This window comes from Hylobates moloch, unplaced genomic scaffold (genome assembly GCF_009828535.3).
Source record: "Hylobates moloch isolate HMO894 unplaced genomic scaffold, HMol_V3 SCAFFOLD_14, whole genome shotgun sequence".
In the NCBI taxonomy this organism is placed as follows: domain Eukaryota; kingdom Metazoa; phylum Chordata; class Mammalia; order Primates; family Hylobatidae; genus Hylobates; species Hylobates moloch.
The window spans coordinates 91,591,030-91,616,679 of NW_026652289.1; the positions used below are offsets into that span (position 1 = coordinate 91,591,030).

The following is a 25,650-nucleotide window of genomic DNA, read 5'->3' on the forward strand; positions in this document are numbered from 1 at the left end:
CCTTTCTATCCAAAAGGACTATTCCAACTATTTCCTCCTAATGGCCTCTCCCAGCAGCCAGAGTGAGCTTCAATAAACATAATTCATTTTCTATCACTCCCTACTTAAAACACTTCCATTGTTTTTTCACAAGCTCTTTTAGATGATCTTTATATACTGTCTCTGTTAGCTATTCCCATAGTAATACTGACAGACAAACTACCCCAAAACTCAGTGGCTTAAAGTGATAATTATTTAATCTTATTGAAGAATCTGGAAATCAGCTGGAGGGGGCTGATCTCAGTGGGGCTTAGCTGGACTTGACCCCAAGCTGCATGTTGGATCCATATCTGCTACACATCCCTCATTCTCCTGTTACCAGTGGACAATCTAGCATATGGTCTTTCACCACAGTAACAGAAGAGCAATAGAGTGAGCCCAACTGTGTAAGCACATTTTAAACCTCTTCTTGTATTATATTTGCTTAAGTCCCCTTAACTAAAGACATAGCTGAGCCCAAACTAAAGGGTTAGCAAAGTGTGCTCAGCCACCATGAAACAAAAACAAGTCACATGGCCAGGTCCAACATCAGTGAAGTGGCCAAGTATATTCATTTCATGAAATTGGGTAGGAAGGAGGGAGTGACTATTTGCCTAAAAGTAATCCACCACATATGCCTTTCCACCCCCATTTCAGTTGCTCACCTTGAACCAGCCTCACCGGTTTTTTTGTTTTTTTTTTTTTCAGTTCTTCAAACAGGACAAGCTCTTTCGTACCTCAAGACATTTGAAAATGTAATTCCATCAAGCTCTAAGTCTTTGCAGGGCTGTTCTTCCTATTTTTAACTTAAATATTGGTTCCTCAGGTCTTTTGTGAAGACATTAGTGGGTGATAACCTCCTGTGATTCTCTCAGCATCTTGTTTCTTCATAGTATTTATATCAATTTATTATATTATTTTACTGGCTTTGGAATCTGTCTTCCCTACTAGACCGAATTTTTCTTCCATTTTTCCTATCATTTGCAATTTTAGCTCCCATTTACAATTAATAACCGAGAAGCAGGAGGATGCATCTCAGAAGCAGAGTCAAGAGTTTGCAAAGGTGCACATGCAGCTCAAATTCTACAGTTGCCCAGTTCTCATTATTTCCAAGAAGATTCTTGCCTCCAGTATGAGCTTTCCTTCCTAAATTTGGCCCTTGCTTCTTCGTTTTACTAGGGTCTAATAAGTTAAACCCTTTGCTCTGCATTCTCTTTTGAGGATATTTCCTCTTAAGTTGTGAGATATTGGAAGTCCTCTACCAGACAGTAGTTCATAAAAGCTTCCCCCCAATAAGTCACCAGTAACTCACACAGCCAGCCTCCTTTCCTCTGCTCTCTGAGCTGCTCTTTGGTCCATACACCTGGATACTGGCAGAGCTATGGCCAAAGCCAGGCCTCTTGTCTACCACTGTGGAACTCTTTCTTGGGATGGAAAACATCCTAAATGCTAGGTCAGTTGATACCAAGGCTTCACTCAGCTCTAAATAAGTCCTGATAGTAATGAGTCTTCCAGCCTTCCTGCTGGAGCTTATGTGATGGTTCCAAGGATCAATCCATCAGACAATGGTTCCTATTACTGGTTAAAAGACAATGTCAAGCAGACTAAGGAGAGGTGACTCTGTCTAACTGGAGTACTTTGGTTTCCAGTTGGCTGGAAATTAATACTGAATTGCAATAAACTCACACTGACTGGAATGACCTATCAACACTAAATTGAACTGCACATTTCACAAAGAGGCCCAAGATGAAATTTAGGGACAGAAACAACTATTGATTTTTTTTTTTTTTTTTTTTTGTAAGAGGAGTGAAACTAGCTATTGTATGATTTCTACACAAATGCATTTTTTGCTGAGTGTTTCTTGTGGGAGTCTCTACTGAAGTATGCAAGGGTCATTAGAATAAAGGCTAGATTTTTTGAAAAGAAAGAAAGACAACTTTGATAGTTGGTACATTTTTAGAAAAATTAGAATTGGAACCACCAGCTATTCATATTTACACTTTCCCCCACCTCTGTTCCCTCAATATCTCTCTCTTCATAGATATATTTACTCCCCAAAATGCATCTTAAAAACACCACCATATGCTTCCCTGGGCTCACACTTGATTCCCAACACCCACCTCCTTTGCCATCCTTGTCTATCCAGTTTTTTAAAAAACTGTAAAACTACTGTCCCTGAAGAACCTCATTGCCTGTTTATTAAAGGTGCTGTTGTCACCATTTCCACCAACCACTCGTTCACAACTGAAGTTCCTCATCTGAAACATAGGGCACAGAAAACGATCTGAATGACAGTTTTCTCAATTCTTCTGAGGATGACACATAACTAGTACCATTCTAGTTGCACAGAAGAAAAATTTACTGCAAACAAAGGATGCCAGAATAATGGCCTTCCCCCGCCAAAGATATTCACTTCCTAATCTCTGGAACTATGAATGTTACTGTATATGGCAAAAGGGACTTTGAAGATGTGATTAAATTGAGGATCCTGAGGTAAGGAGATGATCCTGGATTACCTGGGTGAGCTCAGTCTAATCACATGTGTTTTTATAAATCAAAGAAGGAGACAGGAGGGTCAGGGTCAGAGGCAGGGACAGATGTGAATATGCTATGCTGCTGGCTTTGAAGACGGAGGAAGGTGACAGATTACCAGAAGCTGGGGAATGCAAGCAGCCTCTAGGAACCGCAGAGTGAGGAAATGAATTCTCTCTATCCCCCAGAACCTCCAAAGGGAACACAGCCCTGCTGACATCTTGAGTTAGCCCTGTGAAATTTCTGGGCTAAAATTCTGACTTCTGACTTCCAGAAGTTGAAGATAATAAATTTTGTTGGTTTTAGCCACTCATTTTGTGATAATTTTTTATGGCAACAGCAGGAATGTAATACAGATGCTTTAGAGAGTTCAGGCTTAATTCTCTGCAGAAACTCCAGTTAAGAAAGGTTGTCACCAGGGAAACAAAGGCTTCCAATGAAAACAAGGGACATCCCCAGTTGCCATTGGCCGTTCAGATAGCCATGACTTACGTCTCTAGAGGGAGACTCCTGTCCTGCAGGGATGTTATTTAGTCCTGTTCGGGCACCTGCATGTGGCATATTGAGAACACCGCATTTCTGAATTGCTGCTAATCAAGAAGTTTTCAGTTGGCCTCCACAAATGGCTTCACCAGTCCCAAAGAATCGCCAATGGCAGAAATGTCTCTCTCAGGGTAGTAGGAAAACATATATGGGCACTGGAAAATTCTGGTATTTCATAAGCATTCACAGTGGAATCTAGAACCTACATTGTTCTAACATCTCCACAATCTTATCCTTCAAGCATATGAATTGATCGTCAAAAAATTAAATTGAAATATTCTGCAATGTCTACAGAGAGTTTTCCTGGGCTCAGCTAAAGATGCAGACTCACGATATTACTCTAGGAGATACTCGACATCATACTTACTTAAGGACCTTGATGGGAAACCAAATATGCCAGCAGGACAACCTGAGGTATTTCTTTTCTGTGAGAGTCTTTGTGGGAATTCTGTGCAGCACAGCCCAGGTGCAAGGAGATGAGATCCACATCGGCCAAGTGCCTAAAAGCCTCATTCCCACAAGAGCCATTATCTGTTGGGGTGACAGCAACGTAGGCCTAATTTCCAGGGTCTTCACAAAGGCCATGTCAGTTACAAATTCACCACACTCTGGAATACCCCAAGTGTGACTTCCTATCAAATATATACAGCTTATGTATAGGCCTTCCAGTGTTAATCATGGGATTTGTGTTACTGTAAACAACACTGGTCAGCAGCATAGCCAACCTTAACAGGTAAACCCAGCGTGAAATTTAAATGAAGGTCAAATTCTCATGCAGAAGGGAAAAGGCTATCTTAACTCTTTACTCATAAATATGTTAGAAGTTGTCCATTTCCATGCATAACACTGCATTATTAACAATGTTGTCATTGTTATTCATAGTTTCTGTTTTTGAAGAACATTTATGTAAAGCTTTGTGCTTTATCTGCATTGGCATGTTATATAAATCTTATGGAGAAGGTATAATTAATGCTATCTTTTCATAAGGACACTGAGATTTCAGAGAGGTTGAACAAATTTCTTAAAGTCTTTTGGCAAGTGAGAGACAGGATAGATATTTGGACCCCACTCTCCCTGGTTCTTATACCTAATCTCTTAATCAGTTTGCTATCTTCATCCTCCTGGTTGCTAAAGCCAAGCTGTAGCCCTTGTCATGGGTACGTTGTGGGCATTTAGGAGGACTAGGCTCCCTCAGGACTTGGGTAGCTTTCTTGGTCTATCATAGTCCATGTAGCTAGTTTCATTAGCTAAAGAGGGCATTTGCTCTGTAATAAATGTGCCCATAAAACAAAGAATGAATTTGCACATGCTTAGTTTCTCAAACTGAAATGGGCTATCTTTAATGGTTTACAAAAAAAGAAAAGAAAAAGAAAAGAGCTGGGGACATTCAAACACTTGAGCAGTTTACAATGGTCTTTTCTCAATTACATTTAATACTTAGTACAACTTTGCAACCAGAATGCAGGCAGATTCTGAAGAGTGCTGGATTCGTATCAAAAGAGAGTGGTAAATTAGTTGGGGAGAACAGCCTTTAACTTCATGTGCAAAGGAAGACTTGAATGTGGAGGTAGTGAGGGTCAATGGTATTCACTAATCACTTCCCTCACAAAAAAGGCTGCTTTCAGTTCTTGCTGACATCAATGGGAATCCTAAATCCCTCCAGAGTGTTTCAGCCGATTCCTTTCACAGCAGGATCACTACTGTTTCACCTCACTTTTGAAATTCTGCAGTCTTCACTAGCCATTTGGTGGAGTTATAAATGATTGTCTGTCTAAATCAACAAGTGGTAAATCTCCTTTAGTTATAATTTGATTTAAATTAGCTTACCTTGGGAAGCAGACCGCCACACGTGCAAATTACCATAAACAGCAGTCCTCTTTGACGATTTACATAATTAAATGGGAGAATATTAAGACATTATGTGAAGTGGCAACCTATGATGCCTATTTTTTTAAGTGAAGAATAGGGTAATTCTTCACTTCCCTGTTGTCATTTTATACCAAAGCAAACCTCATTATGATCTCTGTGGTCTTAGAGATACATTTTTCTGAGATGCCATGTCCCCAAATATATGCAGCTTTCCTGGACAGTTTTAAAAATTGAGAAATGAGGAAATTCCCAAATACATAAAGGTATATCTGATCTATAAGATTGCATACACAATAGGTATTTTGAAATGCAGAAAACTAAAAAAGACAAAGTGCTTCGATTAGTTGTACTTTGGAAAATACATTATACTACGTTGTTCTAACAAGCACTGTGAGGGGGAAGAGATTTTCTTCAAAGAGTACTCTTGGGATTTAAAAAACACTTCTGCTTTTGGGGAGTGAGAGTTTTAAAATGTCATTGGAAAGTTGTGAAATTTAACATGCAAAATCTTCAGTGGCTTTGTCAATAGAGAAATCAAATGAAATAGTCGAATCCTATGGAACAGAGCAAGCCCTGGTTTTCAAACCAGAAGGCTGTGCATAAGACATTTACTGTACATCATTTTTCTTTTTCAATCATTTCATGGATTGTTGAAAAGACCCTTTGTTAATTATTGAGTGGTGTAAATATAACCCATTATTTTGAAAGGAAAAGAAAACAATTGGGTGTCATCACCTGCTTCTCTGGAGAATACACATAGTCAAGAGAGGACCTGTCCAGCAGGCAGGAGCTATCATGTGGAGAAATGCCCTGATGCAATGATATCCTCCAAGTCGATCACGGGGCAAGCTATACCAGCAGTCCTGGAAGACAAAGACCAAATGCTGATACTCAACTTAAAACACACAGGAGAAAGCAAGGAGCATAGAAATGCAGTAGATTCATATACCTAGCATAGAGGGCAGGCACAGTGTAAGGGTCACTTCACCTACATCTCATTTGTACAATATTCATATACAGGATCAGCTACTCAATATATGGAGCTGTTATAGATTGCATGTTTGCATCCCTCCAGAATTCATATGTCAAATTAACTCCCAATGTGATATTAGTAGGAGGGGGGGGCCTTTGAGAGGTAATAAGAATTAGATGAGGCCTTGAGGGTGGAGCTTCATGATGAAATTCATGGTTTTGTAAGAAGAGGAAGAGACACCAGCAAACACCAGAGCTTTCTTTGTCTCCCATGTGAGGACAGAGCAAGAAGGCAACCCTCTGCAAGCCAAGAGGAGAGCCCCCACCAAAACCCGACCATGCTGGCACCTGATCTTGGACTTCCAGTCTCCAGGACTATAGGAAATAAATGTCTGTTACTTAAGCTACCCAGTCTATGGTATTTTGTTATGGCTGCTCAAGCTGACTAAGTTAGGGGCTGTATTAGTCAGGGCTCTCTAAAGGAACAAATTTAATAGAATAGATGTATATATGAAGGGGAGTTTATTAGGAGAATTGACTCACACGATCACAAGGTGAAGTACCTCAGCCATCTGCAAGCTGAGGAGCCAGGAAGCCAGTCCATGTCCCAAAATCTCAAAGTAGGGAAGCTGACAGTACAGCCTTCAGTCTGTGGCTGAAGGCCCAAGAGCCCCTGGCAAATCACTGGTGTAAGTCCAACAGTCCAAAAGCTGAAGAACTTGGAGTCTGATGTTCAAGGGCAGGAAGCATCCAGCACGAGAGAAAGATGGAGGCCAGAAGACTTAGCCAGTCTAGTCCTTTCGCATTCCTCTGCCTGCCTTTATCCTAACTGCACTGGCAGCTGATTAGATGGTGCTCACCCAGATTGAGGGTGTGTCTGCAGCTCCCAGTCTACTGACTCAAATGTTAATCTCCTTTGGCAACACCCTCACAGACACACCCAGGATCAATACTTTGCATCTTTCAGTCCAGTCAAGTTGATACTCAGTATTAATCCTCACAGGGGTCCAGTGCAAAATTAAAATACAAAACCTTTTGTTAAAAAAGCAGGGGGGAATGCCGGCATATTAAAGGTACTAAAATATCAAGATTTGCCTTTGATCTGTGTGTCTCCTTTTCTAACACATGCTCCATTGTACCATCAAACCTCCCTTACAAAACACAAGTTCAAAGAAAAAAATTATTAAGGATTTCAAGACCACAGAACATTACAACAAGTGTGGGGTCCTCTTGGGCCTATTTATAAGTCCCTTCTCTTCCCCATCAAGTATTTCTGCTGATGGACTTGAACCATAGTAGAGGTTGAAGGACTGAGGAAGGAATGGGGGAAATAGCCGGCTCTGATTTGGATACAGTTATTTAGAAAGCCAAGCCCTCTTAGACATCTGTGTAGACAACCTGTGGACCTTCTTAGGCCTAGGTAGTATGTGGGTTCTGTGCTTATGTAGAGGTCAGGCTAGAAATACCAATCAGAAATTAGTCTGCATGTAGAGCTTATTTAAAGTCATAAACCAAATGAAGTCACATAGAGATATGTAGACAAGGGAGAGTTTTTCTCCCTAGATTGCAGGCCTTATGAGGGCAGATAGTGTCCTTTGACTCTTTTTTTTGCAGTCCTATCAATGAACAAAGAATCTTACATATAACAGGTGCTAAATAAGTGTTCAAGAAATGAATAAAGGTATAAGCAACTAGTTATTCAAGTCTTATTTTTCTCTCAGTCTTTCTGAACTCCTTCTAATTTGGAGAAGATTTGCTTTTCCAGCAGAAATTGGACATTGATATACTATATGCATGCTTGTTAGAGGTGATTTTATTGTTTTATTTCTGTAAGTAACCTGTTTTCCATGCTTTCTGTGATACTAATTAAGAATATTTAGTGTGTAATAACTCATTCAGATGAAACTTCAGCATTTCCTTAATTTGTATCACTTGCCATTGAAGATGTTGTAACATAACTATGATGTCATATATCCGTTATCTCCAGGAGCTTCATAAGCAATTTCCAGTGGCTGTTTGCTTCACTGTTTGTTGAGATTTTTTTCCTCTGGAAAAATTTCCATCGCTGTTTTTTCATTTCCTTTGGAAAGGGAAATAAAAGCAAAAATAGAATAACAGTATCTTTCAAAATGTGCTTTATAAACAAATATGCTTATAAACCCTGGGTTCTTAAACCGCTATACAAATTGAAAGAGCGTCAGCACTCCCTTCATTCCCCAACCCCCAACACTTTCCCTAGCAAAAATCCGTAGCAGTTTCTGCCTTAAGAAAGATCATTTAATCCAAGCCATAGCATTTGTGACTTGGCTAATTATGAAGTACAATTAAAAAATGATTAAGAATTTTTCCCTTCTTAGCCAGAACTCAGGAAGTGTTCTCTTTGTTCTCACCTGTTTAATCACCTTTGCAGTCATTTCCAATCTAGCTTTACTCCTTTTGACATATCCCAAAATAGCCTGTTTAATTCTGGCCGGAGATGTTCTTTCTTCTTATCTGATCTGGCGCTGTCTCTTGCTTTATTGGCTGCTATCAAATAAGATACCCTTTTAAACCATCTAAAGTCACAGATGCTTCCCTCTTGATACTGTACATCTCTGGACTTCTGCTTTTCTTTGGTGAGCCTTCAGGGTAGGACCACAGGTCGTAGGGTCTGTGTCTATGCCAATAAAATAAACAGGGTTTTGGGAGGGGGTTGGTTTTGTGGGCATTTTTTTTTTTAACATCCTGGAAATGCTGATGAAATTCAATTCCCACTCCCTGTGCCCCTAAGGATTCAACTGAGAATTTTAAAAGAAGGGAGAGATTCGGTTTGGCACAGAAGAGGGAAGATATCATAAATTTAAGCATAGAAAAAAGGCATGTGTGAAGGCTCAAAAGTAGGAGAAAGGAAGTGATACCAGAAAGTGCCATAATCACTCCTTTGTCCTGGTGTCAGGTGAGAACTCTCAGTAGCTGTCATCAACCTCTCAGAGACCAACCTGATGCCTTTGCCTTTCAAACGCAGATAAGCCACTGTGAGTGTAAGGACCGTCATCCATGGAGGATGTGCACCATAATGGGAAGGAGCACTGGCTCAGGAGCCACACTGTCTGGGTGAACTTCCGGCAGCATAACCTTGGTCAAGACACTTAACCTCTTTGTCCCTTAAAAAAGGCCATCAGAATACATTACTGAAATACTGAGTTGAAGATGTTTTAATCAACATTTACGAGCCACCACCTTGCCAAGCACTTTCACATAAATTCTTTACATGAGAATAGTTTACAAATTCAAAGGCAGTCTAAAAATATAAACTTCTGTATATTTCCTCAGTTAAAAAAGAAAATCTCTTTGCAGTTTTTATTATTTCCCATTATTATCTGCATTTTGGAGATGAAAAAAACAACAGAATAAAAGGGGTTAAGTGATTCGCTCAAGGTCACATAGCTGATAATTGCAGGCCTCAAACCCACAGTGAGCTTTCTAGTCCACTGAGATTCCCATGACAACTCAGCTCCCAACAATCTGCTTGTAATCAAATGCCAAAGCAACATTCAACTTTCCAATTCTCTTACCAGCCACCACCCTGCTGAATCTCTCCAGAATCTTACTCCACTCAGGGCTTGATAAGTGTACGTCCACCGTCTGAACCCATCTCTTCCAAAATTCTGACTTCCTAGACTTCAATTCCTTTGACTTCCTGGCTGATGCCTTGGATCTGAATTTCTGATCCTACCAAATGTGGGGGACCAATAAAAGAGGATTTGCTTTTGGTGGCTTAAGAATATGACCTTCCACAATTATTACTTGCCATTGTCAGCCGAGAGGAACTTATGCCCCTCAACAAGGCTGATCCCAACCAGTATCTTATGCTGGGAAACATGTGGATGTCCTAGCCATGGCTCTGCAAGGAGAAGCTGGGCAGTAAAGGACAGAAGCAAATTCGGATGATAATTATATTATCTCACTCATTAAAGTGGACTTGTGTGAGGATGAACATCAAAAAAAAAGGACAGAATGTCGGAAGAAAAGACATCTGAAAGAACATCCCTGATAGATGAAATGGTTAGTGAGGTCAATGAAAGCATCGATGTGTCAGGCTTGCCTGGTCCCAGATTTGAGTAAACACAGGAACACACTGCAAAGTGTTGTTGGATCCTAAATCAGAGAAAGCTTTAAATAGGAAGAGTTAGAGTTTAGGTCATACACTGAGTTGTGTTTGTTTTGAATAATTTTATTTTTATGATACCCTCCTCACCGTCCTTAAGCTATTTAAGAGTTCAAGTTAGCCCTATGAAATGTTTTCCAGAATTCTAGAGACCTCATATTGGAAGATGATGCTTTAAGTAAAAGAATCAAAATCAGAGCAGCAAAAGCTACTTCCCAGCGAACACACTGTAGAAATCCTTCCTGTAGGCTGAGCGTGGTGGCTTATGCCTGTAATCCCAGCACTTTGGGAGGCCAGGGTAGGTGGATGACCTGAGGCCGGGAGTTCGAGACCAGCTTGGCCAACAGGACAAACTCCCTTCTCTACTAAAAATACAAAAATTAGCCAGGCGTGGTGGTGTGCACCTGTAGTCCCAGCTACTCTGGAGGCTGAGGCAGGAGAATTGATTGAACCCAGGAGGCAGAGGTTGCAGTGAGCCGAGATCATGCTACTGCACTCCAGCCTGGGAGACGGAGAGAGAATCTGTCTCAAAAAAAAAAAAAAAAAAAAAAAAAATCCTCCTATACACTTTTATTTAACATTCCTTGCAATGCTATGCGGCAGGCATTATCCCCATTTTCTTAAGAGGAAGCTAACATTTATAAGGACCTAACACAAAGTGAGAGATTATTACAGGCTGACTGTGGATGAGAATGCTCTGGAATTGTAGTCAGGTCTTGGTTGTCCAAGGAGTCTTTTGAACCTACTCTTTGAAGGATACTCAGTTTATCAAACAACTAGCTGTTTCTATTTAGATGGCCTGTGACCTATTTCTAAAGCACACATACTGGCTTACTGGCTTTCATGGCATGAGAAAGTTGTTCTGAAGACCTGTACTTAAATAAATGAGTCTGACATCATGCTGTGGGGTGAAATAATTCATACAATATCAGGCAGGCTTTTGTCAAAGAATTTCTAACAGAGACAGAACAGCCTGAGAATTAATGGTATAGATTCAATAGCCAGATGTCTGTGTTTGAATCCCACTGCTGTCAATTATTAGTAGTGTAACAAATATTTAATTTCTTTATACCTTCGTTTTCCCATCTATAGAGGAAAGCTAGTAATGGTAGCCTACCTGATAGGGTTGCTGAGCAGATTAAATGAATTAGCTTATTTAAAATACTTGAAATCATGCCCAATAGGTAGTAAATACTCAGTAAATGTTAGCTGTTATTTTAATTATTATTATTAACGTTAGTAATTCCTTTGTGTCTTACTTCCGTGTACAATACAGTCATTTTATTTTACTCCTCAAACCTTTTTATAATCCCACATTTCTTATAGAATAAATGGTCAGAACTTTCATTTTTGAATGTTTGACATAGTGCCATACACTGTGACAAGCATGTTGTCTCCTTTAATCCACAAAACAATCATAAAATGTTGGCAGTACTATTAATACCATTTTATAGATGAGAAAAAATGGGATTCAAAGACCTGTTTAAAGTTGTCTACAATAATAAAGCTAGCAGTGGATAATTTGGAGCATAAAACCTGTTTGGTAAAACTTCAGTTCTCTAACTACTGTGTTACAATGCATAACCCCCTTCTTCCTTCCACCTGCTCACCCAATACACATGTCTGCTACTTTGTCAGCCTGCTCTCATTCAACTTCCCAAAAGTTTACACTGTTCTCCAAGAATGTGGAGGGACTTGCAGTTCCCTGTGTACAGTAAACTCTTCCCTGCCCAGTGACTCTGCATATGCTGTTCTCACCATTTCCAGTGCCCTTTCCACTTTGTAAATTAGGAAAGTCGCTACACGTCCTATAAAAATTGCATCAACTGTCCCCTCTGCTTTGAGGTCTTCTCTTACTTTTTAAGTCAAAGCTAGACTGTTTTGTGTCTGTGCTTTCATACCACCTACAGCACATTTGTCCAATGTTTTTTGCTTTCTAAAATATTGTCTTCCCCACTAGACTGTGAGCCCTTCAAAAATAGTTAACTTTTACTTTTGATTGTTGCCTCCCAAGCCAGAATTGAGTTTTTTAAAAGTAAACAGTTCACAAAATCATAAGATAAACTGATAAATAAATAGTTCGGATTACTTCCTGAAGTAGCACTGTCCAATAGAATGTTCTAGGGTGATGAAAATGTTCAGTATCTATACTGCATGGTAGCCACTAGTCATGTGTGTTAATGAGCTCTTGAAATGTAGTTGATGCCACTGCAGAACTGGAATTTTAATTTTATTTAATTTTAAGAAATTTAAATTTAAATAGCTACTGTTTAATATGCTGGGCAGCACAGTTCTAGAGTCAAAGCTGGAGCAGCCTTCGATTGAAGGTTCTTCCTGGGTATTCCTCATCCATATTTCCTTCTCTGTTGTATAGTGTATCTTGTAGTTGTTTGAAGTCAGAGAGTTGCATATGCTGGAGAGCAGAGTTCAAGATGCTGTAATGAGACAGCAATGATCTTCTATTAGGACAATGGCTCTTCAGAGGGGAAATTTAAGCTTGTAGTGTCACTCATGTAACCACAACAGTGATTTATGTAATAGGGCTAGCAGTCTTCTCAAAGAGCATTTTCAAATTCATAAAGGATATTTGTAGCCAGAGGAGGATATCTGTGTTGGGTGCTTTCAGGTTCTCTGCACAGCTACTAAGTGGAAAACAACATCAGCTTCTCTTTATCTGCTTCCACTGGGCCCCTCCAGCATTGTACGTATAGATCTGTTTTCCATTTGCATTATTATACTGTCATTTGTTTATGTTCTGTCTTCTCCCCATCCTAAGTAACTTCTTTGTGAGCCAGACTTTTTTTTTTTTTTTTGGTTATGCATCTTTATTTCCCTAGGACTTACCACAGCATTTGACATAAGGAAAAGCGTCAATAAATGTTTGATGAATAGATAGATGAACATTGAATCAAGGACAAGCCAACAATTCCTGGGACCTCAAGAGGCAAAGCCTCCATTATAGAGTAATGGATATTCCAGAGGGATCTGAGCCTGCAGCACTGTTCTCACTAGGGAGGGAAACATGCAGGAAAAGAATCCTGTCCTGTTCACAGCACAGTCACAAAGAAAAGCAATTATGCATTCTGGGCTAGTCCAGACAGCTAGATTGGGTAGAGGTTCAGTCAAGTTGGTGTACTATCTTGCAGTCCACCTGAAGAAGTTTGGATTTAATGAGTAGGAAGTGACAAGATGCTTTTAACAAAAGCCTTTTTTTTTTTTCCAGAAAAAAGGCTTTTGTTGGCTGGAGGGATTACCCAACCTCCCTAGGTTTTGAAATAAAATGGACTAGTAAATGGGCAACTCTTCTTTTTTGCATAATCTCTTTTAGAAAAGAAAGGGCCCACGGAAAAAGTACAAAAGTGAGGAGAAGACCCCAGCAATGACTGCCATGCAGACACATGCAAACAGTGCACACATCCTAGTAGGTAGTAGAGCAAGGTAAATGATTTAATGGAGCATGAACAGGGTATCATCTCAGTTCAATTTAGTGCAGGTCAATAAAAATTTAGTGAGCATCTACTTTATGGGGAGAAACATGAATGATTAAGACACAGTCTCTTCCTTTAAAGAATTCACAATCTAACACAGAAGTAAGACTCATGAGCTAATAACTTGCAACAGAGTGTGATGAATGCACAAACAGAGGTGCGTTAGGTACATTGGTGGCACAGAGGAGCAGACAGTTAACTGCACTCGAGTTTGTCTTGAATGATGTGTAGATATTCTTTAACTGCATGGGGACGGGGAGAGGTTAGGGAAAGAAGGGCCCTTCTAGTTAGAAGCAATAACATAGTCAAAGGCACAAGTGGGTGAAGCAGTGCAGAGCGGCTGGTGTGGGAGATGGGGCTGGCTCTTCCTTTGGTGACAACTGAGGGGCCCATTTTATCAGAAGTTCACTCTGTCTTTCTGGAGTTTGCAAGATGATTCTTGCTATTATATACAGGATGGACTGACAAGGATAACCTTTAAATAGGGAGGTCAACTAGGAAGCTGATAACAGTTTCGGGATGAGAAGTTTATGGTCCCGGCTAGAATTAACACTGTGAAAATAAAAAGCAAGACTTGAAAAAGTGTATTCTAGAGAAGTAATTGTCAGCCCCCTTTGTGTCTGATAACTCCTGAGAAAGAAAACATGCATCTATCAGTAAGAGTGATGGTATGCTACAGAAGTGTATCTCAAAAGGGATGTGGAGATATCATTTGGAAAATCACCTTAAATGATTCTGGTGTCGAGATCACCCTCTAATACCCTAGCAAGGAGAACCTCTCTTCTAGAGGAAGAGCAAAACTTTGTGGGAACCAAGAAGTGGAAGCGGTTAAGGCTGAAGATATAAAAAATAAATGTTACCATTTATTGAGAACCTAAAATGAGCCATCATCTTGGCAGTTATATTTTGTTTTTGCTACTGTAGGGTAGGTATTATCCTCCTCATTTTATCAAGGAGAGACCTGAAATTCAGCTAGATTCTGAACATTTTTCCAGCTCCAGTTGCTACTGGTAGAAATGCCTGGATTCGATCACAGGACCATCTGATTGAAAAGCCTGAGCTCTTTGTAGCACAGACCACCATCTCTCTCTAAGACCTTTAATGCTGTGACCTGATTGGACCCTAACATTGTATCAGAGGGGTGCTATTAATAGGGAAAATGAAGTTACCCTCAGGGATGGGCTTGAAGAGAAAGAAGCCCAGCTAGTACTCTGATCTTTTGTCTCTTTTTCTCCAGTATCATCACTATAGTGTGTCTCAGAGAATGATAACGGCTCGCATGCTATTTTGCTAAAAGCGTGTGGGAGAGAAATTAGTGAGTAATTCATTCATTTTCTTTCAATCAACATGTATTTATCAGGCTCATATATGCCAGGTATTTTGCTCAGTGTAAAGGATAAAAAGGTATATTTGCAAGCATTGCTCCTGCACTCCAGAAATCTATAGTTTCATACATGCTAAAATATATAGCATAGAATTCTAGTGGAGAGTGCTAAGTGGTCAAGTAGAGATGTGTGCAAGGTGTCATGAGAAAGTCTTCACCTCGCCGCCGGTCAAGTGGCAGCTGCTTCTTAAAAAAAAAGATTTCCTACCAAAAAAAAAAAAAAAAAAAACCTAGTCCAAAAATAAAAAGAATTTTAAAAAAAAAAAAAAAAAAAAAAAGAATGAGTAGGAAATGTCCCTGGGGAAGAAGTGAGAAACGCACTCCAGGAGGAGCAAGCAGCAGTGCAAAGGCAGGGCATACTGGAAGTGTTTCAGGAGATGCACCATGTAGCAAGAGCTGAAAAGAAGGACAGGGCTGTTCAGGGCTCTGTATTCTCTTCTGAGGAGCAGGCATCTAGTCTCCTGAGTGGAGTGTGTTAGTAGCAGGGAGGAGGGGTGGAGACTGTAAGGGATTGGAGGGGGTGGCATGAGCTTAGTGTTTCTGAACAAAATTTGTAGAGCTGGTGGGGAAGGATTTGGTTGGAGAGAGAGTGGTTCCAGGAGAGGCAGATCCCAGCCTGTTACAAAGTCTCATCTCAGACAGAGTCAGGACCTAATCTGAGTCCATCCTAAACATTGCCCTCTTCCACCACCCCCCAAACTCATTCCACTACTTCAGAGGGCTAAGTCATTTTAAGGGTCAAGTGGAAATGGAGGAGGAGCTTCACCTAACTTACTAGCCTGAGGAGTCCAGGATCAGGGCTGTATACCAGCCTATACAATGAATCAATGCCTCAGGGCCTTTCCCATAGCAACAAAATTAGTCCTTGACACTTAGACAGTTCTTGCTTCCTTTGTTCTGTGTTGTCTGAAGGCGTGCCTCTTCTTTTGACTTGTATAATTCCCTCATCTAGCTGGGGGCCTCATATAAACTCTGCTGCACTGCTAATATTTCAATGTCATTTTCAGCTCTATTACATCCTTCTCTCAATCATTCTTTAGAGCAGGAGATGTCATCTAGAGGGGTCTGCAGCTTGTATAAATGACTTATGAATCCTCATAATTTCAAGTGGGATACCAAACCTCTTCCCAGCAGAACCAGGCATCTGGTAGCTCCAAAGTGTGAAAAGGACATTATGCATATGTATGCAGAGGCACATGCCCTACAGCGATTCAGAAGTACTTGCCACACTTTCACTCAGGAGGGCCATATGCAAGGAGACCTGAGAACTGCTCTTTGAAAGGAAGCTGCTTTAGCATATCCTTTCTGTTCTCTATTCTCTGCACAAGGCTTCAACTTTCTTTTCCTGAATCCATGAAAGGAGTGAGGAAAAGGTTTGACTGAGTGTGCAAATTATCTGTCATATACAACTTTGCATATATGTAATTGGCTAACTTTACCATCAGCAGCTACTGGAGAAAGTGAAAAAGCAACAAAGCTCAGTCTATATGAACATAGCGAGGGCAACAAAATCAGGGATCTAGATGACTCTGACATGGATAATGTTGCCTGAGGAATTTGGAATGGAGGAAGAGGTTGGACTGCTTGTAGCTGTTTGACCTGGCTTAAGATATTTATCCCCACTGAGACTTCCTGCACCTGTAAATGGGGCATAATAATAGCTCTACTGTGTAGTGTTTTCTGAGAATTACATTAAATAACAGATTTAAAATAGCTTATAAAAACATACCAAAGAACAAAAGCTAACAAAAATATACTTTCCATTTCCTTCCTTTTGATTTATAATAATTTATTAATAATTACTCTGACTTCTAAAAATAAGTCAAACTCATAGTGACAGAGAGTAAAAGGGTGGCTGCCAGGGTCTGGAGAGTAGCGAAAAGGGGAGATGTTGGTCAAAGGTACAAACCATCAGTTATAAGATGAATAAGTTCTGGAGACCTAATGTACAGTATGGTGACTATCGTTATTAATAATGTATTGTATACCCGAAGTTTCCTAAGACAGTAAATCTCAAGTGTTCTCACCACCAAAAAAAAAAAAAAGGGACTTGTGAGGTGATGGATAATGGATATGTTAATTAGCTTGATTGTGGTAATAATTTCACAACGTATGTCTATGCCAAAACATCATATCATGTACCCTAGATATGTATGCTGTTTTTATTTGTCAGTCATACCTCAAAAAACAAAATCAAAAAACAGAAAAAAGAAAACTGTAAATTTAAAAACAAAAAACTGTCCTATTCACTTTATGCAGTTTTTGTGGTGGAAATTAAGTGAAAATAGTGAATGTTGTAGGCCGGGCGGGGGGTGGCTCAAGCCTATAATCCCAGGACTTTGGGAGGTGAGGCAGGCAATTACCTGAGGTCGGGAGTTTGAGACCAGCCTGGCAAATAGTGAAACCATGTCTCTACTAAAAATACAAAAATTAGCCAGGCATGGTGCATGGTGGCAGACGCATGTAATCCCAGCTACTTGGGAGGCTGAGGCAGGAAAATCGCTTGAGCCTGGGAGACGGAGGTTGCAGTGAGCCGAGATGGTGCCACTGCACTCCAGCCTGGCTGACAGAGCAAGATTCTGTCTCAAAAGAAAAAAACAAACAAACAAAAATACTTAATAAAGTGAACAATTCCAAACAACCAGAATGTGTGATTATCATCATTATTTTGGAGGTACTTAGGCTGTCATTGTTGCAAAAATATTTGGAAATGTTTACCTGAAGTAGATGTAGTATTGTTACTGAGGAGCAGAGAAGTTGATGCGTTCATCTGTCAAGCCTAGTTCCTATCCACCTTCTTGGTGCAAAAAGCTACCAAATACCTCATATATGTGTAAGGTGGGTAGTGTTTGGAAAGGAGGATTGGGAGGTGCCCTTTAAAAGTGGTATACACAAAGTGCAGACCTGCAGTTCCACAACTCTGAGTTCTTATCTTTTCTGGGACTTAAAGATTTAGCATGATTGTGAAGGCACATTGGATGGATAACCAGCCAGAAGCTCAGATGCTTGCAGATGCTGCTGTCAGTTTGCATTATCCTTTCACAGGGAGATGGTGCCCTCACCCTTTCTCCCTCCTCTCTGCACCTTGGTGGGGGTGGTGGGATGGGGGTGTTGGGAATCTCCATGTGAAAGGACGGGGTGAAGACTGGCAGAGTCTGACGTTGGGCCTCAGAAGGAGAGCAGTAGATGGGACTCTTAACCAAGTTGTCAAGGACCTGCGGTTTCTCATTTGCGCTGTCCGAATCCCCTTTCTCAGTAAATTTCAGCATTTTCTCCTCCCATCTTTGTGACCTGGTGTGGAAGTGGAGAGAGGTGGTGGGTAAGACAACTACCTTGGCATGTTCTGGCATCCTCACACAGGCCTGGTATTGAGCCCCGCCTCTGCCAGCTACCACTTGCAGCCGTTTGACCTGGTTTAAGTTATTTATCCCCACTGAGACTTATCGCATCTGTAAATGGGGCATAATAATATATCTACTGAGTAGTGTTTTCAAGAATTAGATTAAATATGATATGTAAAATATCTTATGAAAACATACACAGAACAAAAACGAACAAAAATATACTTTCCACTACCTTCTTTTTGATTTATAACAATTTATTAATAATGACTCTGACTTCCTTCTATATCACACTATCCTTATCTATAAAAAAGGGTAAACTAAATGACTTATAATGCCTGCACACTAGTAAAGGCTGAAAATTCTTCCACTTCCAGTGCCATAACCAAGAAATAAATGAGGTTGCTCTGTATATTCTAAGGTACATGAGATAAAATTGCACAGAGAGATTAAAAAGGGGGAATCTGATCTAGGTATTATTGGACAAGTAAAGTGTTAATAAGCAAATAGGTATTGACACAATGAGGAAAGACAGACAGAGCCTGATGCTGTTAGGTTTAACAAAAGCAATTTGGATAAACCGATTCATGCTAAGATAATAGAGATTCTCCCAGAACTGTGTTTGTAATTTAGAAGAGCGCAACTCAAAGGAAGCATGAGCCTCTCTCTTGGGGAGTAGGTGCTTTTCCCTCCCTTCCAAAGCACACAGGCAGGAGTGCAGCAGCGCTTGCAGGAGGCTACAGTTCCCCACTGGACACTCATCTGCATGAGTGCAAGGACTCCGTCTGTTTTGTTGCCAGTTGTACTTACTGAATGTTGAACTTTGGATGAATAAATGAGTATCACTGATGCACTTCAAGTATTAATGTCTGAGTGTGGGGTAAAATCCAGGACAAGAGAACCTAGTGATCTTTTTAGAATAGCAATTCTCCTGGAACACTTCCTGAAGACACCTGAGAGCACTTTTGCAAATGCTGATGGTTTATTTAAGCTTGTAGAGAGCTTTTTCTTGCCTATTGTACAGCTGTGAGTGTGGGAGCACAATTCTCTGGGGACCTGGGCATATGTTCTCTCCTGGAGAAAATCTGGGAGAGAGCCCCAAGGAACGCATTGTACCCCTCTCTCTGCCAACAGAAGAAAATCCTGCCTGAAATGCACCCTCAGCCAATGAGAAAGTATGAGCTGGAAACAGAGCTTTAGAAACTTAACTGTGTATTAGAATGAAGAGTGAGTTGGTGGATGATTTGGAAATTCTGGGTTCCATTTTTTATCTCCCACCATAATGATATCTCCCACATGCTACAGAATATGGTAAACTCTCTGGACTTCAGTTCCTCCTCCATAAATAAGGAGATTAGTCCAAAGACATGTTAATGTCAAGATACCTTCCAGCCTGTTGCTTCCAATTTTATTGGCACTTCCTAGAATTGTGAAGCTGGAAAAATATTCAGATTTTTCTAATTCAGCTTTTTTATTTCATAGATGAGAAAACTGAGTTGTAGAGAGGTGAAGTTATTTGTCAAAAGCCACCAAACCAAGTAGAAGCCAAGCTAAGGTTGGGACCAGTATCCGCAGACCACCAGTCCGAAGGCTCTTAATCTGTTGAGTCATAGTCCACCTTAAAAATCTGATGCAAGCCCTGGACTTGCTGGGAGTGGGGAAGGGATGGGAGGAGCAAATGCATCACAAGTAATTTCATAAAATTTGCAAACTATTGTCGGTGTTGGGGGGGCGGGGAGGCGGGTCTTAGATTTCAGGCTAAAAGCTCTATGCAACACTTTATTTCTGAAAGTCGGTGTTAGAACCAAATATTTAAGAAATTTTTTTTTAAAACAGGGTCTGACTCTGTCGCCCAGGCTGGAGTGCTCGGCTCACTGCAGCCTCAACCTCCTGGGCTCAGGTGATCCTCTGACCTCAGCCTCCTGAGTAACTGGGACCACAGGCACATGCCACCATGCTCAGCTAATTGTTTTTGTATTTTTTTTTTTGGTAAAGAAAGGGTTTCTCCATGCTGCCCAAGCTGGTCTCGAATTCCTGGGCTCAAGGGATCTGCTTGCCTTGGCCTTCCGAATTGCTAGGATTACAGGCAGGAGCTACTGCACCTGGCTAGAACGTTTTTATATGCGATGGGAAGTGTGCCTCTGGCTTCTTTGGCTTAATAGCTTCATTTGTGCAAGAAGCATCAAAACACACTGGAACAAATTTAGGTTTATATCTGCCCTCCAAATAAGTGTTACTCACATGCTTTATTGATGGCAGTTTCTGATTTGTAAGAAGCCAGTTCCCCTTTTAAATGTTATAGCTGTTGTTCCTCTTACAAATACTTCTGCTAAATTCGGTGCTCCTCATTTGTCAACTATAGTCAGATAATACAGCAAGGGGCTGGCTAAAACAGAAAAGGTTTTCTCATTAAGTGAATCTGAAGGAGGCCTCTACTAATTAGTTATTGAATTGGATCTTTGGGGTAGGTGCATTAAAATGACCTGTTCTTCTTGAAAATATATAGCATATAGTCCTGGACCCCAGCCCAGACCTATTGATTCAGAACCTTTAGGAAGTAAGGCCAAAGAATCTGTGTTGTTACAAACTCTCCAAAACCTCTTATGCACACTCACATTTGAAAACACCCATTCTCAATACTTGCCCAAATATTTTCAGTCTTTAACAAAATAATACTACCCTAAATGATTCTTTAGTTTTTGAAATGGTGAAATAATGCAGGATTCAGACCATAATACAGGTATAGAAAACATACCATTTAATTTTTTCAAAGAAAATATTTTTTCTCTCCACTTAAATACAAGGAGGTGAGTGGCTGTGGCCTGACTCATGCCATGGTGGACACGGTGTAGGGTATCAACATTTCTTCTTGGTGACCCTCATTTTCCAGATGATTCCTTAGCTGAGGGTTATTTTTTTGTATTTTTAGTAGAGACGCGGTTTCGCTGTGTTAGCCAGGATGGTCTCGATTTCCTGACCTTGTGATCCGCCTGCCTCGGACTCCCAAAGTGCTGGGATTGAGTTCTTGTTTTAATATTCACAGTTGCATGCATGCCTGCCATTGAAGAACTACCCCTATAGTTCTGCTTCATTTTATTGAAATACAGAAATATCAAGTGTGTTACTCCAAAAAAAATACTTCCGCAGATGGTAAATATAAAACTTATATCTCCTCTTAGCATCAAACAAGCTAACATATACACTCATATACCGGTAGAACAAAAACTCATCTAAGAATGACAAAGTCTGACATTTTCTAACTTTAAAACGCCTTGCTCTATTTCTGAAACTAAGGTTTCTCTGGTTTTCAAAGAGGCTTCATAGAGCTCCCAGGGATATTAATTCAGCTGCTTTTCACCCCCTCTGTCTCCAGGTTTGGGATTCTTGAGTGCTTCCATGGGCTCGCATTCCTTGTGTGTCTGTGTAGCCACTTCTGGGTTCAGATCCCTCTGTTCCAGTAGTGTGATCAGAACAAGATAAATTCACTCCAGGCCTCAGAGCCTCATCTCAAGGTCAAAAGAGGGAATTTGGAAACTTCTCTTGAGTAAGGGTATAGGTTATCCTTGTCCACTGTGACAAGGGACTCAGTAAAAAAGCAGTTGCCCTCCACTAGCCAATGTGTGGCCCATAGAATGTGCACAGACTTTGCAGTCATGTAAGCACATACTTCATTAAAATTGGGTTGGTTACTTTTTTCCCCCACAGAGACCATGTCCTGATTGCAGTTTATTAAAACTACCTAGGCAGTGTACCATTATTCGTCCTGCTTGTATTCATGAATGGCCTGTTCGCAATAGGAACATCCAGGTAGAGATCAATAATCAGTCTCGTAGTTAGGGCAGAGAGAGGAAAAAAAAAGAAAATCCACTGGTGCACTGCATTCAGCTGTGTTTCAGAGGTCTTATCATTAAAGCAGCAGCAGGCATTTATAAACCAAGCTTGCCGGCAGTGCTGGGCAGACAGGATTAGAATAATCATCCATCAGGCTCTGTTTCATGAATGTTTTCCTTTGACTTTTGGCAGGATCTCCAACCTGAGCATATGCCAGTTGACATGGGAACACTGAGGCCAGCAATTTAAGGATTTCGCATTTGCTTGCAGTGGTAAGATTTAAATATATAACAACGAAGGACAGTAAATATTACTGGGTTCTGGCTTTTTCCATTATATGTGAAACTGAAGTTTAGGTATATCTTTTTTGATCACTAAAGATCTCTACTTGCAAAACCATAGCAAACACAAGATAAATCCATAATCCATAAATGTTGAACATAGTGTTTGTTGGTACGGGTGAAAATAGGGAAATTAATAATTAGATTTTTTAAGTGTCTGCATCATTGGACTAAGTGGAGGAAATGGTTTCCATTTTGAACAATGAAACTACATGTATTCAGAAGAGATATGATTATTATACAGCACAAAGGGACACAGAGTTTAAGATCAATGGGGAGAAAGAAAGGGAAAATGACTCTGTTTTCAATTCTGCATGGGGCAGTCATACCCTTAACATGGGTCCAGATGTTTGGTTTCTAAAACAACCACATTTGCAGTTAGTTAGGAGATTACGTAAAGATGAAGACTCTCTGAGGCCGATGACAGTGCACCTCCACACGCTGGACACTTGCTGCCATCAGAGACATCTGTATGCCATTACTTAAAAAGAGAGTGATAATGGTGACTGTTGACAGACGGATGGCAAATTGTGTTACTGGAAGATCATTTTGAAAAGGGAGGTCTCCCACTCCTCTGTGTGTGTGTGTATTTACATATATGTGTGGCAAACACACATATACTCCCTCCCTTAAATCTGAGGCCAAAATATAATATTGAAAAAAGTAATAATTAAAATTTACATTCTTAATAAAACAGAGCACCATCTCTGGAAACATTTTCAATATAAAGTAGAAATTGCACCATGATAGGGTTAAACAGTCAAACAAGATCATCTAGGCCTCGGTGGATTCTTTGGACCCTGTTTTGTTTAATTTAATAGGTTAAATTAAAAAAAAATACCCATTCCATTACCATCTTCCTTTAAGCCAGATCTTCATGGAGTGAGGCTATATTTGGCACATTCAATTCTCTGAGAGCTACCATTTTAATATATTTTCTTTCTTTCCTTCTTTCTTTTTCTTTGAGACAGAGGCTTGCTCTGGCAGCCAGGCTGGAGTGCAGAGGCACAATTACAGCTCACTGCAGCCTTGAACTCCTAGGCTCAAAGGGTCCCCCCACCTCAGCCTCCTGAGTAGCTAGGACTACAAGCAAACAACACTATGCCTTCCTAAATAAAAAAAAAAATTATAGAGATAGGGTATCACTGTGTTGCCCATGCTGGTCTTGAACTCCTGGCCTCAAGTGATCCTCTTGCCTTGGTCTCCCAAAGTGCTGGGATTACAGGGGTGAGCCACTGCATTCGGCCACTAATATAGTTTCTATATATTTCTTAGTCCCCATTTTCATGTGGTCTTATAGCAGATCCATGGTGCACTGAGCAAAATGTGACTTTGAACAGCCTGATTTGCTCATTCTTGTATACTGACCATGGCCTTACATCTGTGAATTTCTGAAGGATATATTTTGGAAATTCAGCATTCATATTTAGTCTTTTTAGTATATTCTTCTCAAATTGCCTTACTGCTTTATTCAATCATATTATTGCAGTAACTTTTAGTTTAACAGCTTGTATTCTCAAAATCTATTTATGGAACAATGGAAGAATGATTGTAAAATAGCTTGGAAGATGCATTATATAAACTGATACCTGGAAGTAATGATATAACTTCATACTTTTATGCATATAAAAGTAAATGAATGTATCATTATGGTTTCTTTTATCTGAATATTACATTCTCCTTGAAAATTAAGTGATTTTGCACTTGAGTTTCATGTTTTATTTCATGATTTAGAAGTGCTTTCTAGGAATTACCACCAAAGCCTAACTTCCATACATAAGTCATGGTTTCCTCATACATACATGGAATTTAAGATGACATCCTAATTAGAGTCATTAAATCTTAGATGTCAGAAGGCGCTGAGTTAAACTGAACAGGGCTTTTAAAAATCCCCAAGGTTGAGCAATGTGAGGAGGAAAAAAAAAGTAAGCGAAACACCCATGTGATTGGCCTTAGTGAAATTATAAGCCTCCAAGGAAGTGGCCTACAACTCACATCTGGACCACAGAAGTCATCATTTCATCTGAACTGTATATATCAAATTATGCTTTTTGTTATCAAAAGTGAAAGTCTACAAAAGAAATCCAATAGACCATGCTAAATTGAGTTGCATCATTTAGAAAGTGGGAAGATTTTCTTAGAACTAGCCTTGGAGCCTCTTGTCTCTGTAGAGAACTAAGGACCATACAGAATCCTGTCCCACTCCTGCATATGAGGACACTGTTGAACAGATAGACTTGTTTGAGAAATAATATAATCATGTAGAGTGACAGAGTGGAAAAGCACTAATGTAGACACCAGTGTACCTCAATCTTAATCCTAAAACCATACCTGACTTTGCTGGGTAGGATTTTTCTTCTTTTGTCTCTAAGATTTTAAATAGTCTCTTAAATGTCAGGCCTTAGTTTTTAATTTGTAAAAGGGGTTTAATATGTACTCTATTCTCTGTAGACTTAGCTGGAGATAAAATAATAAGTAAAAAATACTTTTTGGGACTTAAAACCATTACACAGAATTTAGTATTGCTAGAAAGTTGATTCCTTATTAATAGCACTTGTCTGATTTGAACGTTAGGTCAAAAAAGCATCTTCATCAGTCAGGTCTATGTTTTCACATTGAATGAAGGCTTACAGTTGCTGTGAGCTCTAATACACTTGACTGTTGTTATTAAATTATGATAACAACAAAATGCAATCATTTTCCCTGAATTGTGTGTATCTATTTTTAGTGTTCTTAATGCACTGATCCGAAATTTCAGTGTTCTAAAATTACTCCAAATGAGAGCATGGGAGCGTATAGAGGAAATGTTTACGATACAATCCCTGTCAGTAAGGGGAGTGGAAAGGGTCTCTGGGGCTGATCCTTGTGGTAAAGCCGTCTTTCTCAGACCTCCTTTCCTCTAATTCTTTTCAGATGTAGACTTCCTACCACAGCAAACCCTGTGTATCTTCCTGCCCCTTCTCCTCCTGTCTACCCCCTCCCGTCTCCTTTCTCCTCTCCTTCACACCTCAGAAAGTCCTTTGATTGTTTACAATCCAGATTTTTTTTAGCTATTGACCCACAGCCCTCTGCTTCCATAAATCCTGCTTTAAGTGTTTGATCTGTAAGACAAATATACCCCCATAGCCCTGAGTTTACTCTCTGACTCTGTTTCATTACAAATGTTGTAGACAATCAATATGAG

General features: G+C 40.0%; 1 long non-coding RNA gene across 1 annotated transcript in view; it reads left to right on the forward strand.

The window, feature by feature from the left end:
• Positions 1-25,650, forward strand: part of LOC131381167 (uncharacterized) — a 275,217-nt gene that overhangs the window by 194,682 nt on the left and 54,885 nt on the right. Inside the window, exon 2 of the long non-coding RNA XR_009209689.1 lies at positions 22,318-22,397. This is a non-coding gene — a long non-coding RNA (uncharacterized LOC131381167). The remainder of the gene's footprint in view (positions 1-22,317; positions 22,398-25,650) is intronic.